Source organism: Lepisosteus platostomus, chromosome 14, assembly GCF_059453375.1.
Source record: "Lepisosteus platostomus isolate fLepPlt1 chromosome 14, fLepPlt1.hap1, whole genome shotgun sequence".
NCBI lineage: Eukaryota > Metazoa > Chordata > Actinopteri > Semionotiformes > Lepisosteidae > Lepisosteus > Lepisosteus platostomus.
This window is the reverse complement of record NC_142624.1, coordinates 24028110-24045216: the sequence shown is the minus strand read 5'-3', so window position 1 is coordinate 24045216 and position 17107 is coordinate 24028110. Positions and strand designations below refer to the sequence as shown.

Sequence of the window (17107 nt, the reverse complement as noted above, 5' to 3'; positions counted from 1 at the left end):
GGGCCAACACGTATCATATACTGCAGCCTAAAGATGTTCCACCCTCTCTAAAGAAATCCTTCCAGCCATCACCACACACTGCACTTGATTGGTTGTGCACAGTGGCAATAAGTCCTGTTTAACAGGATCTTGATATTTCAGATGTTTCTCCCGTAATTAAAATAAATTATCGCTCTCATAAACAATGAAGCTGTCTGGCATTTGCATTTTTTTTATATTTCCTTTGAACAACCAATAACCCTTACAATTAAACCATGGCCATCGCAGTTCCTGCACACACTACATCAACATCTACAGATTTCATTAAAGCAGAAAAATAATATATGAATAAAATACTTATTAAAGGCAAGAAAAATGTTAAGTAAATGAAAATTATTTTCAAATGGAAGAGAGGAATAGAGGAAATGGTTATGTACATATTTAGGGAAAAGGTCATAAATTAGATTTAAGGGACTAAAGAATAAATGCCATTTTACTACAAAACAAAAACAAACCTTGTACTGTAGGTCTTCTGGTAGTTTCTGAGAGACAAACTTCCCATTATGTTTACATGAATAAGCCTTATTCATTAACCTGAAAACAAACTTGTTTCTTTTAGTACAGACCCATCTTTTTTTTTCCCCACTTAAGTCCTTATTGTTGGTAGGACAGTGGTTTGCATTGCAAACAAGGGCCCCAGAGCTACAAGGCAGAAAACTTTCTCATGTTCTTAAAAATGGAAAAATCTAGTGACGATACATTAACCCATAAAACTTGAATCACATTATTATGACTCCTCAATCAGTCCTTCATCGATTTCATTTTTAAGACCAACGGAAAAGAAACAAAAAAGACTCCATAAGAGTTATTTTGTGATGGCAGCACTTTAAAGTACACTTTACTTGAACAAAGTCTATGCATAACTTAAGAAGTAGAATCAAAACTTCTGTCAATCATTAACCTGCAAAGGAGTCAACTTAGAAGTTTGTCCCATATGGGAAGCGTAGGCTAAGAAAATAACAGGGTATTGATTTAAGATAATTACAGCCTAACCTTTAAGTTCACCTAATTATATATTTAAATATCCAATATATAGTTTAGGACCAAAACAACTGTAATATAGCCGTGTAATATACAATTTTAAACAGATTTCCATTTACATGATTCATTGACATATAAAGAATTATACCCTTTTCTGAGTTTTGAGATAAAAAAATCTAAACAAAAAACACCTTATATGGGCAACTAATATAGACATATAGACAATTCTTCTCTTGAGGAAGTGAAGAACTAATACATAATTATAAGGAAACAGTACAACAATATCCCCTATTTCTCTTAATTTAAGATATTTTGGACAAAGGAGTACCTTTCCATTATATTCAATTCATTCTGAGACAGCACTTAAATGGCTTTTTTCTTTAATAATCTACCATCATCCTTGTAATCTGCCAATTGCTTGCATTAGGAGATCAGTACACACCAATTCCTTATTTAAATAAAATTACAGAGTGTGGGTTCTAAATGATGAAAAGAACCATTATTATTTTTGGTTGTATATAAAAAAGGAAATATACTGTATAGCTTATCCACGTTAACTACTTTATAAAACCCTTAGAGTTTTTCCCTGAGAAAAACCTTTACAAAAAGAAAGATTTACAGTATGGTTTCTAAAGGTACTCCATGCACTGTGGAGTAAATAGATATTTTGTGCACTGAAATGCACTTAGAAAATAATCAGGTGAAATTTCAGCACTGTGAAACTCAACCTCTAAAACTAAACCATAATTACAACAGAACAATTCTAAGCCTATTGCACATCTTTAAAAAAATCTACGTGTCTGACCATATCAGGAATTAACCTTGGTTTTAGTCCCCATCTAGACATTACAGAGAGATTAAACAGAAAAAAGGTAAGGAAAAAGTTTCAAACATTCTATTTGGTTCTCAGCTTTAACGTACCATTGAACAAAATAAGAATATAAATAAACTTTTGCAAACAGAAACTCTGCATGTCAGTAATCTGGAAATAAGAGGAAAACATAGACCACGTTCCAATTCTCCTGTTATGTTTTGTTTCAGGAAAAGAAAAACACTAAAGAGAGCAGAAAGGAAGAGCACCTGAAGACCTTAAAACTAATCTGAATATTTATAATCCATGTTAAACATAAAATCATAAATCAGTAGGCCTACTAAATGTTCATCAGAGGCTTAGAAGTTGCTTTTGTACTGGCTATGCTCATCATAAACTGTAGTTTTGTATGTAGATTATAAAATCATGCATTTAATTTCTTAGTCATACTAATTTAACTGAAGGTATGAATTTTAAGCATGTAATAATGAGCAATAGGTGGGTTGTTTCAGAAATGATATCACCATACTTTCTCACCAAAGCACAGAGAACCTTACGACTAAGACTACTAAGCACATTTTAAAACCAGCAATATTTCAGTTCTATGGGGCTAATACTTTATACTAGCAATGTAAAGAAATTGTGTGCTTTTGTATGAAAGAAACATCTGGGAACTGTCTGTACAGACAACTCTAGAATCGCTTCCCCTCAAAAATTAACTTAGACCTAGAAAATCTCTTGTGGCTTAAGAAAATAGGAACAGTCTGCAGAACCCTAAAAAAGAAAAAAAAAGCCAAGTCAGTTTCCTGTGGTCAGAGCCTCAGGTCATTTCTACATCAGATCTACAGCATTTTATTTTCTTCTCTCATCAGTGTTTCTCCATTCAAGTATACAAAGAAATGGACATTCTTATAATCAAAAATGTCTAGTTTGGGGAATAAATTAAAAGTATATATATGATGATGATTCTAGATCCAGAAACAATGTTAAATGTTATACATATTGTTGAGATCAATTTTCCAATACTGATAATGCAATTCTTACCTTATACTCAATGGTCTTAACAGTACTTTGGCCAAGTGCCAAACTAGTCACTCTTGAAATTTTAAAATCGATATTTCAAACAAAGTAAAATAGCACAAATGAACCACTGACTGCTGTGGAATGTGCTTTTAAAAAATACAAAAAAATAGCTTGACTGGACTTGTACAACATATAGCTAAATTCACACTGCGAGTTTGCCCTTCCCAACTACTGTAAACATCCCTTATAACTTCAACAAATTCACATTTACCAGAAAAAGTGAATGTTTTTTCACAGTTGTGCTGACATTTTATTGAACAAACATTACAGGTAAACTCATTATGCTGATAAAAATTCGTCATCAACAGAGTTGAGGGGGAGGACTGTAAAAGTCACAGGTTAGTAACAGGTGTGGCCATTATGCTGTAATACAGCATAAGCTTTACACATCTGAAATATGTTTTGCCTGTTCTTGTGGGATTCTGTCATACTCCTCTCATAGGGCCTGAACAAGCACGCACCTGTTCACTAGTATTTGAACTCTAGATTCCAGACACCATCCAAGCTGATACCATATAAGTGCAAAAGTGCTCAAATTTGGCGAGTAGGGTATCCACTGCATTTCTGTCACATTTGCATCTCACAAGAAAGGCATCTTTATATGACCAGACGAAGGACGATTTTGCATGTAATGTTGTCATATCAGGATAAACTCCAAGTCATATACAGCCATGCAATCAGATGGCCATTAATCACAAGTGCAGTTCTGCATTAACTAGGCACTCCTGCCCACATCATTGCACATCACAATGGACCTCCTCATCCGCTGGTCTAGTGTATCAGCACAGTGGTCTGCATGTCTGTGTCATACTTGCCCATGTCCTCAGGGTGTTCTGCATAAAACATGGATTTGTTGCACAAGAGGACTTTGCTCTACTGCCCAGCTGAGGTCATGTTCCAGCATACCACTGGCATAAATGTCCTGCCTTCTTGATAAGTGGGATACACTCCAAATACATTTAATCAATTTAAAACATCCTTATACTTTATTTTGTTTCTAAAAACAAACATGCATGAGGTGGTTTCTTCTGATGATTACCATAGTAAAAGTTTTCAAAAACCTTTTTCTTACACTGTTTAGGCTACATTATAATTCCCTTTTATCATGCACAGAGGGACTTGCAACAACTTTAACACCTTGAAAGAAATGCAGGACTACACCTAACTCAACAAACATCCGCCCACCAGAAGGCATGTAGTATGCAAAGCAAATACATCATGATTTAACCCTACCATTATTTCCTCATTCCTCAACATAATGATTTTATCAACAACAAAATTATTTTAAAATTTCCTTCTAGTATAGAGGATCTCTCATAGCCCTGGCCTTTTGGAATCCACTGAATTTATACTATGCTTGTCAAGGCGAGTTTAAGATCTGGATGATCTTAAATACAAAGGCACAGTAAAAGCACAAGAAGCTTAAATGCTTTCCAAAAAGATAAGCCGTTCACACACTAAAGGAAACACTCATGCAAGAGAGTTGAAACTGATATCACTCAAAACACACCTTCAGTTTCCCCTGAGTATTGACCTCCTGCTGCATACTTAATCCATGCGTTTATTACCAGAAAATGGATAAGCTTTGACTTCACTCCCAGTGGTTTCAATACAAGCACCAGGCAAGGAACAAACATGCTTATTTAGCAATTTCCCCATCTCTACAATGTTATTATCAAAAGAAATCAAACAGTCACACTGCTCGTTTTGTGGTATTTCTGCATATAAAATAAGCATATTCAGGTAGCTAGTATGAAAAGATAAAGAATTATAATACAAATATAGTTCAAGTAGGCAGCCATGTCGGCATGCATAGGCTGCAAAAGAACAAGTAAAGCTTTATTCCATGCTGAAAAGAGAAGATTTTTTCAGAAAAAAAACAAAACATTTCAGCTGTGGAGCCTTCTTCAGGTGAGAAGAATGAAAGTGCTCTAATGCAACTATAATCTGCTATTCACATCACATTCAACAGAAACCATTTTGTTTTTCGATTGATAAAAACAATCAAATCATTCCTCTGAAGTTACAAATCTGATAACTAGTGGGGAATGTTTAGAATTCAAACCTTCTGCAGAGGGAGTTAAAGGCATTAAAATAAGTCAACTGTACTTCAAACAGTTAAAATAAGAAAATTGAATTTGACAAGATAACAGCAAAATAAGATGAATGTGAAAGTCTTCTTTTTTATGCTTTTCCAGGTGTAACAAAGACACAAAAAGCAGAACACTGAGATTCAACCAGCCCATTGGAGTAAATGATTAATATATGAAAAAGTACAGGCCAGAAGAGGCCTCAGTCTGCACACAGCCATGTCACCTATAACATTCTCATTACAGGAGAAAGATCTTGAAAGGAAGCTGCCCTATGGAATACTGACAGAAGCTATATTCAATATCCAAGTCAATGGATACTCCAATGTCTCCTGCTAATAAAGCAGAATGATTATACAATTTAAAAGACGTTAAAGGTTGTGTGCATCCTAAAGGCAAGATGATAGAATCCAACACAAACCATAATTCTATGGCCAAATATAAGGTTTTCAATGCAAACTTCTTTTAATGCATAGGATACAAAAGAAGAGCAGTGAATCAAGCACATTTATCTTGACCTGCAAAGGACAACACATTTTCAACTCATACTTACTTGACTTGTGTAACAATCGTTTTCTGAGGAGCCCAGATTCTCACAGTTCTTTTACAGACAATACGACAACTATAGCAGTTTGTCTGTGTCTGTAACAGTGCTTCGGAAAAGAATGGTGAATTGGTGAAACACAAAGAACCTCGTATATCAGTCATCTGCTACAACGGGCTAGATGAATTCCAGTGTTTGTTCTGCTTTTTGTAAGGAAGGACATTGGTCTGGCTACAGTAGGAGTCTCCAACATAGGTTCTGGAGAGCTCCAGCTCAGCAAGTTTTGTTGGTTAAATTAAATTAGCAAGATCAGGAACAGTTTAACCATAATCACTAAATTCCCTGACTAAATTAAATTAGCAATTTAGAGATCACATGGAACAAAAAAATCTGAATATTTCTTAGCTCTCAAGGATCAGAGATCTCAAATAATAAACATTACTTAGGAGTGCTCAATCTTCAGAAACAGATAATATAGGGAACGTACAGTATAAGAGTAACTGGTTTGGAGTTCACCAGGACACGTGTTGGAGACACTGAGTTTCTATAGCATTCTTTCTAATAAATAAGTTGGTGAACTGCCTCACACTGCCCTTAAATAGACCGAGAAAACAAGTGCACGGTTTAGCATTAAAATTGACAAGTATTTTTATCCTATTTCTTAATGTATTGTATTATTAAAAATCACTGCAATAACAAAAAAAAAAACCTCCTTAAAACAGATTCTGTCCGGGAATTAACAACACATTCATAACCTTAAGACAGAAGAGAAACTATTTGTAAATAACTAGGTATGTTATGTAAAGCCTGAAACTATAAGAAGTGTATATATTGATACAACGGTATATTGTTGATTTGCGGGTGAACAGGTTAATGGATAATAAATTATTTTCACAATAAAACATAGTTATTACGTGACACACGGGTTTTTAACTTTAACGTTAGTAAAAAAAGGGGCAAAAAACGGTGCAAGGAACATCTCCGATCCTTGATTCTTGAACACCTGACCAAATGAAAACTGAACCTAAGCCAATTACAAAATTATAATTCGCATAATTTGATATACACAGGTGAACGTCTATCTTGAAATAAGAAAGAAGGCTCTTGCAACACTCGCGCACACACCCCAGTGGTGTTGTCATCTTGAAATAGGAACTTGAGTTCTTTTTTTTCTTTCAAGACTATAAAAGTTCCCCAGCAAGTCAACAGGAGTTTAAGTTGATCGGCAATCACAAAACTATAGTGATAGCGTGTATTAATTTCCATGACGTCCGTACAACACGATCGCTTCCAAACTTGTTATTTGTTAAAGAGTCTTGAATGTTTATTTAAATTACATAATACAATGGGAGACAACTGTAGAAAAAGGTTTCAAAAAGATATCGCCCACTTCCGACAGAAATAAATCTGTTTAGCTATTTTAAATTACATCAAGTAAGAGTTACTAGACAATGACAAATTACTTCTAAAACAAAACTTTTCCTGTATTAAATCCATGTTTAGATCAGTGCTTACCAAGAGCAGAAAACAATGATATATATATATATCGCAAACAGTCTTACCATAATAATGCACTTTACTCAGTAGTTTCAGTGGCCATGCAAACAGCAACTCCACGGGATTTGGCAAACTTGATCAAACTTTATAAAGCAACTGAGCTTCCGCTTCCGGCTGGGATACAAAGTAACATAACACAACAGGGGCGAGTCGCTGTGTACAGAGTCCAGCAGATTAGGACGAGTTTTTCCTTGTATAATACTGTCGATTCATTCTTTACCCGCTGCAGAAAAACAACTCCAGCCCATACGTTGAAGTGAGGAGTTACTGCAGAAATAATTAATATATAATGTGTATAGCACAGATGCTGAATCACCTACTTTTAGACTGTTATACGGGCTGTCCTTTTTTTTGTTAATTAAAAACATTAACAGTCTAGAAGCACATCTGGTTTAGAAGTTCGTGGAACAAACTGAACTGTATATGTAAATATTTCTAAAAAATAAAATCCCTGCGTATTTAGGCTACGGAAGAAAAGCGTCTACAAATATGGTTTTAAGTAGTGACCATATTTTAAAAGTAAAATTATAAAGATAAGATTCGTACATTTCCACTGTACTACAAAAAAAAACGAATTACCCATTCATTTATATTAAGAGTAACTAAGAAAGAAGAAACAATAGTGTGCACATTGTTCTAAGTAAAATAAACCTCATTCTTCATATTCACCAAAGACAATACAAAGTATGAATATTGCCACCCCTCTTATTGATGTAAAGGGTATTCACCACACTATCCGAAATAAACGTTATATTCTGATCTTTTGGCACTTATTGCGAATTGAAAGTATTTCGTCAAATCAGTTGAAGTCTTAATTCAACTCCATTAGTATTATGTAAAATCTAACTGATATATTAGTCATATGCTGCCAAGAGTTTCCAATGAAAGGGCGATACTGTTCTACCAACAAACATTAATAATCATTAAATAACGAGGGACATTCGAATTTGCCGTGTATAGCTTTGTGACTCAATAGGCGTTTCATATTGGACAAGCCAACATTTTACACAATTACGCGGAACTACATTGTATCGTTAAATATACAGTACATTCAGCCTATTCATCCTGCACAATATTGAAATATGACATTCGAATGTTTTAAATATATTTGGTCTCTATATTTAGAGGTTTGGTTACCAGACGTGCAGAAGCAAAACATCGGCGTTGTTAGTACACCTGACCACATGCTAATAAACAGGGAAAGAGTGGCCTCCTTTACTGCAGTCTTTGTCTTGGTGTCTTTTTGTTGAGATCATTTTCAATGTAGTATTTTGAGATCAAACTATTTTGCAGAATGACCCTGATGTACATAATCAATTAATGTGATCATTAACATTTGCATAGTGTTGTTGTAAATATAATGAAACCTTAGGCAAAACTGTGCACAAATAAATGAGCATGCCTCTGATAAAAACTGTCAAAGTTCATTTTTTAAAATGTGTAATGGTTTCTGAACAATTTCTTTCTTTCTAGTTTTTACTTAGGAGAATTTAGGCAACTGTCTTAGGGAGATAAAGTCTCCTCTGATATCAAAATACCCACTTATTAAACTAATTGCTCAAACCAAGGGATTACATGTCAACGCAGAATTAGGAAACTTCATGCTCACACCATGGCAACCCTAGAGCATAATTGTGTCTTATTATAGGTAGACTGCTTTTTGAAGGCTATGATGTCTTTTGTGTGCAGTCATGTGTTTTCCCTTCTAATTTATCCCTTTGGTTGAAAAGCAGATTGTCAAATATCTAATAAAAGATAATGAAGATGAAACAGGTTAGATCTCAAAACCTCACAGCACAATATTTACCTTTTTGGACTGCCTTAACTTGAAAAGTGAGTACAGTATTAAAGAGGGAAGTAATGGAAACAGACTCAGTTTCTGAGTGTGCACAATAATACACTGGAGTGGCTTAAGATTGAGAGAGCGAATGTGTATGTTTTGAGCTTTCCTGTAGTATTAGCCTGTACTTGGCTTTGTCCATTTTCCCTTTTATTCTATGAGGCTTTCCAGTCCCTGCTGAGGGGAAGCATCCCGTATCAGGACACAGCTGTTATCGGTTAACTGTAGACATGGTGCTGAGTTTGAGATTGTGTTTGTAGTGTGTCAGGTCGGCCACAAACGTTAAGTATAGTATTGAGATCCACAAAGTTCCAATTTGGTCTCATCTAACCAGGATGCCTTTTTTCCATATTGTTTGGCAGGATCACTCAGGTGCTTTTTTTTTGTGATCTCCATCTGGGATATGAGATGGCTTGGCAAAGCAGGCCAGCTTTGTGAAGTGACTGGGATATTGTTGACTCATGCACATATTTTCCCCATCTCAGCTACTGTAGCTCTTTCAATGTTGTCGTTGGCCTTGCATTGACATTCCCAATCAATTTTCTCCTTACCCAATCTGGGTGCCTTGCAGTTTCTAATGATGGACCTCATCATGCTTAAGGAGATATTAAGAGTGTTTGAAATATTTTTGTAGATTTTCAAATGAGCTGTATATTTATACAGAGTTTAGGTCTGAGTTCTTCTGAAAGGTCCTTTGTCTTCATTGTTGAATATTTTCCAGAAATTGACTACCTGACCAAGGAATCCCATAGAAAGAAGTGATTTTTTTAATTCTGAAATAATGTGAACCGCTATCATTGCTCACAGAAGCCACTCAACTAAATGTGTGGCTTACAACGGTAATTTTGTACAACTAAATTCATATACAGTAAGTTTGCCACAGCAAAAGACATTGAATAATTATGCTGTCATGACTTTTCATTTTTCTTTCATGTTAATTATCTATTTTCATCTTTCTTTTTGTTTTCTTCTTAAATTACGTGGAGTAGGTCATGTATACAGTATAACAAATATTAAATACTACTTCAAAGTGTCATAATCAGCCATATCACCATATCACATCAGCAGCCATATCACCCTGCAACTCACAACTGGCAGCCCACTGAAGCTAAGCAGGTGTGAGCCTGGTCAGTACCTGGATGGGAGACCTCCTGGGAAAAACTAAGGTTGCTGCTGGAAGTGGTGTTAGTGGGGCCAGCAGGGAGTGCTCATCCTGTGGTCCATGTGGGTCCTAATGCCCCAGTATAGTGACGGGGACACTATACCGTAAACAGGTGCCGTCCTTCGGATGAGATGTAAAACTGAGGTCCTGACTCTCTGTGGTCATTAAAAATCCCAGGGTGTTTCTCGAAAAGAGTAGGGGTGTACCCCGGCGTCCTGGCCAAATTTCCAATTGGCCCTCCTCTATGAATTGGCTTCATTACGCTGCTCTCTTCCCCACTGATAACTGATGTGTGGTGAGCGTTCTGGCGCACTTTGGCTGCTGTTGCATCATCCAGGTGGATGCTGCACATTGGTGGTGGTGGAGGGGAGTCCCCATTACCTGTAAAGTGCTTTGAGTGGAGTGTCCAGAAAAGTGGTATATAAGTGTAAGCTATTATTATTATTATTATTATTATTATAATCGTGCTTTAAAGTAACAAAATGTGAAAACTGTGCAAACTGGATAATTTTGCAAGACACTATAATTTTTTTGTGGTTGGCATTTTATACTTGTTTTCATTGTTACTGAACAGGTATGTCCATTTAGCTGGGGGGTCATTTCTTCTTGGGGGCACTAAGGATTATGGGGCTTATATTTACCAAAGATACTCTCTGCTCATTGGACATTTAACTTCCATCTATTACTCTTCTCTTCACTGTGCCACAATGTCTGTAAAGGGCTTTTTAATGTCAATAACTTTAAATAAGTGGAAAAATTAAAAGACTAGAAGGAAGTAGGCTTTAAACCTTTTAGGTTTATGAAGAGATGAGAGGGAAATATGGATTGAAAACATTACAAACAATACAAAAACATTACAATATATGTAATGAAAACATTACAAATGTACAGAAAATTGACAACAAGAGAAGCGTACAAAGATATATTTTCATCCATCCATTTACTAACCACTTCTTTCAATTCAGAATTGCAGGGGAGCCAGAGCCTATCCCAGCAAGCAACTGGCACAAAGCAGGGTACACCCTGGACTGGATGCCAGTCCATTGCAGGGCAGAAAGACACAAACACAAACACACACATTCATACCAGGACCAATTTTTCTAGAAGCCCATTAACCTACCAGTTTGATTCTGATTATTTGAGAAAATAGGAGCACCTGGAGGAAGCCCACATGAACATAGAGCAAACACATAAACTCCATGCAGCCAGCACTCCAAGTCTGGAATTGACTACAGGGTCCCAACACTATAAGGCAGGAATGTTAACCTCTGTGCCACTGTGCCACCCACAATATCTTTCTGCTCTGTAGGACAGGCATCTATGAATCAGGAATGGTAAGAATGATATCACTAATACTCATCACTGATAATAATTAGAAGGAAGAATAAAGGCAAAAAGTTAGTCACTCCAAGATTACAAACAACATATTTAATTAAATCTAATAATTGTGATGTCACAGTTTAATAATCGTCAAATTGTATTTATCATCCTTACAAGAGATTAAATTCGCTGTTTACAGATACAGCTGAGATGAACTTTTCTCAGGAAAAACAGCAATCAGCCTTGATTGTTTACTTTTCCATTTAACTCAGAATAATGAATGGTGTTATCAGTTATATTAAATAAAAAAAACATTTTTATAACATCAATAAATAAATACTGTATCTAAATTCTGAATAAGAGTGCTATTCCAATGTTTTTTTTATTATTTTTACTATTTTATTTACTGTAGCAATTAATCAAATAATTTGAAATATATATTAATAATGTAGGGTTGAACAGTGGTACAGTGGTTAGCATTACTGCCTTACAGGGCTGGGCTCCTGGGTTCAATTCCAGACCAGGGGTGCTACCTCAGTGGAGTCTGTATGTTCTGCCTGTGTTTGCATGGGTTTCCTCCCACAGGTTACTGGAAGATTAATCTGGAGAACTGGCCCTGTTGTGAGTGTTTCTGTGTCTGTGTTCCCTGGGGAAGACTGATGTTCTGTCCAAGGTTTGTCCTGCCTTGTGCCCATTGCCTACAGGGCTAGGCTCTAGCTCCTTGGTGACCCTATATTGGTGTGTTGAAAAAAGCAGTTAGAAAGTGGATGGATAAATTATTTATAGTCCCCCAAAACAGCATTTATGCTCAATTCTTGTAATTGACTACTTTAAGGTAAGAAAAGATCAAAATGTAATTCTTGCTATGCTCTACTGTACATTGCCTTTGGAGCACTGCATGTTTTTCTGTAATAGACACATGTAAGTACAAGACTTTATTTCAATTCACACTGTACGGTGTATTCCTCAATCAATTATTCATTTAATTGCAGTAACTTAACTAATTATCCCACCTCCAAAACTAGGTAGTGATTTGCAGAGATCAACACTATAAAAACAATTAGGCTATGGATTGCCAAGTATAGAACTGAGAGACACTGTTCATTACATTCTGACATTTCTGGGTCTTTGAGTCCTTCAAATACCTATTCCATACTATGGAGCACTTTTTGAGCAGAATAAAAGGCTTGTTCCTGGAAGGGTTTAATAAGTTTCTTTTTGACACTTCGTCATGTTAAACACCAATTACAAAACACAGCCCTCCACTGTAGGCTTTATAATATTACACAAACATAATAAGCAGCACTCATTAAATTAAGGAAGCAAGCTAATACAACCATAAACAAATTAGCACATATTGATTTCAATTCATTTGAAAATAAAAAACAAACACTGACAGTAATATGATTCCAGGGTGGTATATAATATGGTAATTTAGTCATCCAATAAAGATATTATAATTCAGCATTAAGAAAATAAAGTTACATTATACAAAAGCAGGTACTATTGCATTCTAGTTTAATATTTCAGGGCCCCTTGTTCTGCTTGATAATATGTATGGTTGCCAGTCAGTGTTTTTCCAGCCCTGAGCATTTGGCAGAGGGTCCAAACAGCTGCCTTATGCAAGTAAACTAAACTTTGTAAAAGGATATGATTATTTAAAAGAGTGATCATTTTATACTGGTATTGGTAGATGTTATGTAACTGGGTAACACTTCAGACCTGGGGGCCCATATCGTACTTCATAAATGCTCAACAATAAGAAGACATGCTACAACACAATGCAGCCACCATTATGCTTGACAGCAGGGATGATGTTGACTGAGTGATAACACTTTACATTTACACAAGAAAATGTCAGATATTGTCTTGTCTGATGCAGACCCCAAGCAGGATTTGAGACGATTTGAGATGTTTTCTTTTCAGCCCCATACAAAACCTCTTTGTGAAGTGACCAGGACAGGATATTGGTGACCTATGGATGTTTTGTTACACCTCAACTGCTGAACTCTGTAAGTCTTTGAAAGTTACTCTTGGACTCCCAGTGACACCCTCAAGCAGTTTCCTTCTTGCTCCTCTGCTCAGTTTGGAGGTACTGCTTCATCTTGTTGCTATCTGGATACCCTGCAATTCTTAATGATCAACTGCACAGTGTACAAATAAATATTAACGGTCTTTGAAATGTTTTACAGTGTATACACTTCTCCACATCTGTCCATTTATATAACATTATCCCTGAGTTGTTTTAAAAGTTAGGGTGTAACTTCGATGGTGTATACAGTATAGCAATGCTTCAGAGTGTCTTAACGGAATGTGAAACTGTGCAAAGGTCTGAATACATTTGCAATGCACTGTAATATTTACTGTACTTCCATCCCTCGACATGATTGCTCTCTGCCTGAATCATTTTTCTTTAAATTGTCTTTAAACAGCTCCATCATAATATTTCAGTCTAAAAAATAACTAAAGGAATTTCTTAAAGTGTTTCCGACTTCTGGTTTTTATCTCCCAGTACCTCATACATACAGCGGTGATAACCCCACTCTGTCAGACATGTGTTACTTGTTAGGTTGAAGTACATTTAACGGAATCCTAGCTCATACTATTCAATTGTTTTCTGACACTATTGTCAGTTTGGAAAGTTTCCTCGTTCACGCATTATGAAAATGTAATTAAAAGTTATATAACCCACAGAGGCCGAAAAGGTTATTCTTTCTAGTTTGCTAAATATCGGAAGCATAAGGGAAACGCAAGACGAAAAAGACCACAGCGCCACCTGCCGAATCAATGTATAAACGCTAAAAATTGCTTGTAAAACTTCATTGAACCGTCGTTACTGCGAATAGCTTTCATTTGCGTTTCTTATCATAAATTAACTGTTGTCTGCTTAAACCAAAACGAATTTTGCGTTTCAGAAGGTTTTGAAAATGACTTTAAAACATAAAGAGCTTTGTCTTGTACCTTATATAAGCTACACAATGTACAGTACATGTGAAGCAAGATACGAAATCTATGATCTGATAATTTACATTTTTTATTTATAAATCAAACCAGCTTTATTTTACTCCACAACCACACCACACAAAAATGTAAGTTTTATGCTTACATTTGCTTACACTACCAATTGCAAAAATGTGATTTGTAGTATGGGTGTAAAATGGGTGAATTCCTTTTACAGAAATATACAGTATGCCAGGATGGATTGGTAAAGTACTAATGATCATCTGTGCAAGAAGGGCAGTATTTGTCAGGATCTAATGATTAATACACAATATGATAACAAATACTGCCTGTCCGGATTGTCGAATTCCTTAGGCATCAGCATTTTATAGTTAATTGATTTATACAAAACATAACAACATTTATATGATTTAGTAATTTGTTCAATTACGACAAGAATGGACAGCAGTTGGTCCTGAAAGCTGCAGGCAGTTTAGGATTTCTTTTCACAGTCTTTGTAAGTCCACACTTCAGATCTACAGATCTTATTTATAAAATGTTCCATGTACCTTGACTCTCCAGGATTTGCCACATAATTCTGACTGTTACATGGCATGAACCTCACTGAAGATGGGCAGCCTATACATGGACCAATCCCACAAAATGCAGGAGAAGCCCAGATTGCCCTGGATACAATTAAAGGAGTTCCCGAACCCGAGCTCGTTCTTTATCATTGGCTAATCAATTTACATTTTCTGTTTGAGGGAAGTTTTAAATTTGGTTTCAGCACTTTAAAGCTTGAAGGGGATGTATAATGTATCAACACTGTACAAATATCTGAGTTTTAGAACTCCCCTTATTGAGATGTGTTAGCTGAAAAGTGATCAATCGGACCACTACAAAAAAAAACCCCAATGAGTTATGGCTTTTAGAATACCATAACTCATTAGTCGTTTCAATAAAGCATTTTGAATTTGAATTTGATAGACTGTCAATCCCACCTGTCCATTTAGCAAAAATTGATTATCTACTAAAATCTATTAAGACAGAAATAAGAGAGCAAATTATTGGTAAACAGACTGTGGGAGGTCCAGTTATGAAGCTATTCATAGAGTGGGGCTGCAATCGCAATTCGCACAATTAGAAGACACACCACAAAGGTCGAAGTCAGGAACACATTAAAATCACAAATACATACCCACGTCTCTTTTAATAATTGACAGATATTCTCTTAAACACGAACGTCTTTGTACATTATTTATTCTAACAGACAATGAGCCTTTAACAGCTCACAACTAACTTTTAACATTTGTGATGTGAAACAAATCCCTTTTCCACCAGGGGTCACTATTGTGTTTCTAGCATTTTAAATTGTGACGGTGACATGAGCTGGTACTGTACCTGTTCTTTTGCTTGTTATTTCTGATGATCATCACACATTGTTAATATGAGAGCTTTCTTATTTCTAATTTAGTTCTGGCTCTCAGGCAAATGTGACTAGTTTACCAACCCTTTCAGATCAGGAGAAAATCCTTAACACCCTTTTGCTTCAAAAAGTTTTTATTTATTGAAGACCTGAACTCCAATCACCTGAACATGGATCGACAGCATTAATCACAGAATATTCATCACTGTCGAATGAGACCTTACTAATAAACAGGGAAAGAAATGATGTAGACGAAGTTTCCCTCAACACCTTTCTGTAGGTGTTAACTGATTTCTTTAAGGGTTAAATTAAAGTTCATCTTACGGATATGTGTTGCTCCGTGGACAATAAATTCAAATTGTCTTGTATTTCATGAGAAATTAAAACTCATAATATCTCCAATCGGGTGGGAAAATGTAATTAAAAAAGGTAAGGAACATAAAAAATATATATTTTTCAATTAATATCCTTTGGTCAAGATATTTATCATTTTAATTGATGTTGCTCTTTATTTTTCTTTCCAGACTTAAAATACATCATTACATATTTCTCGAAGTACTTTGGCCAATATAAACTAATATAATATAAAAAATATATATTTTTTGTAAAACAGTAATTTGCGCATTGTTGTGTAAACAAAATGTACAGATGCATAAGAATATATTGGGTAACTGTTTCTTACATATTTATTGAAATTTAAAAAGACAGGTTTGGACACATGACCAGAAATACCCATTTTAACCATGATCAAGAACCCTACAAGAAAACCTAGAAGATACGTACGGGAAAATAGTTATGTGAATATTAACAGGTGTACTGTACTTCTTGCTTTACATGTATAGAACACGAAAATACAAAAAAGAAAAAAAAACTTATGGGCACTGTTTCTCTTTGTGTCTCTGAGGAATTTTAATTAGAATTCATAGTTAGCACCGAAAACAGATGGGACAGTATATTGTTTTGCTGGGAACGTAACATTTATTTTGTTCTTTTCCCACAGGAAAGTTAATTTTAAAATATATAGATGGTTACCGTATTAATAGAGCATACCGCCACATAAAAGTCATATAGCAATAAACCATCTTATGCACACATTTATTGATTTAAAAAAAGGTTTTTCATTTTTAACCTATAGAGTAACATGACGTTAATTTGTTATTGCTTATTATTTTGTAAAACATTGCAGCTATTCAAAGTATTATTACATTTCATTTTAAGTCCAATTGCGAATTGTGTGAATTTTGTGCCAGTAACAATGTATTATTTTGTCCTTCTCCGACGTGAATTTGTGGACGTGGCGTAACTTCCTGAACA

The 17107-nt window shown here is 35.4% G+C and overlaps 1 protein-coding gene across 2 annotated transcripts in view; it reads right to left on the bottom strand.

Annotated features, from left to right (window-relative positions):
- The window catches only part of itprid2 (ITPR interacting domain containing 2), a 53743-nt gene extending 46489 nt beyond the window's left edge, over positions 1-7254 (bottom strand). Inside the window, exon 1 of one of the 2 annotated variants that reach the window (XM_088605163.1) lies at positions 7111-7254. The gene's annotated coding sequence lies outside the window, so the exon portion shown is untranslated. The remainder of the gene's footprint in view (positions 1-7110) is intronic. The other variant, XM_088605167.1, reaches the window with a different exon arrangement.
- Between the last annotated feature and the right edge of the window lie 9853 nt (positions 7255-17107).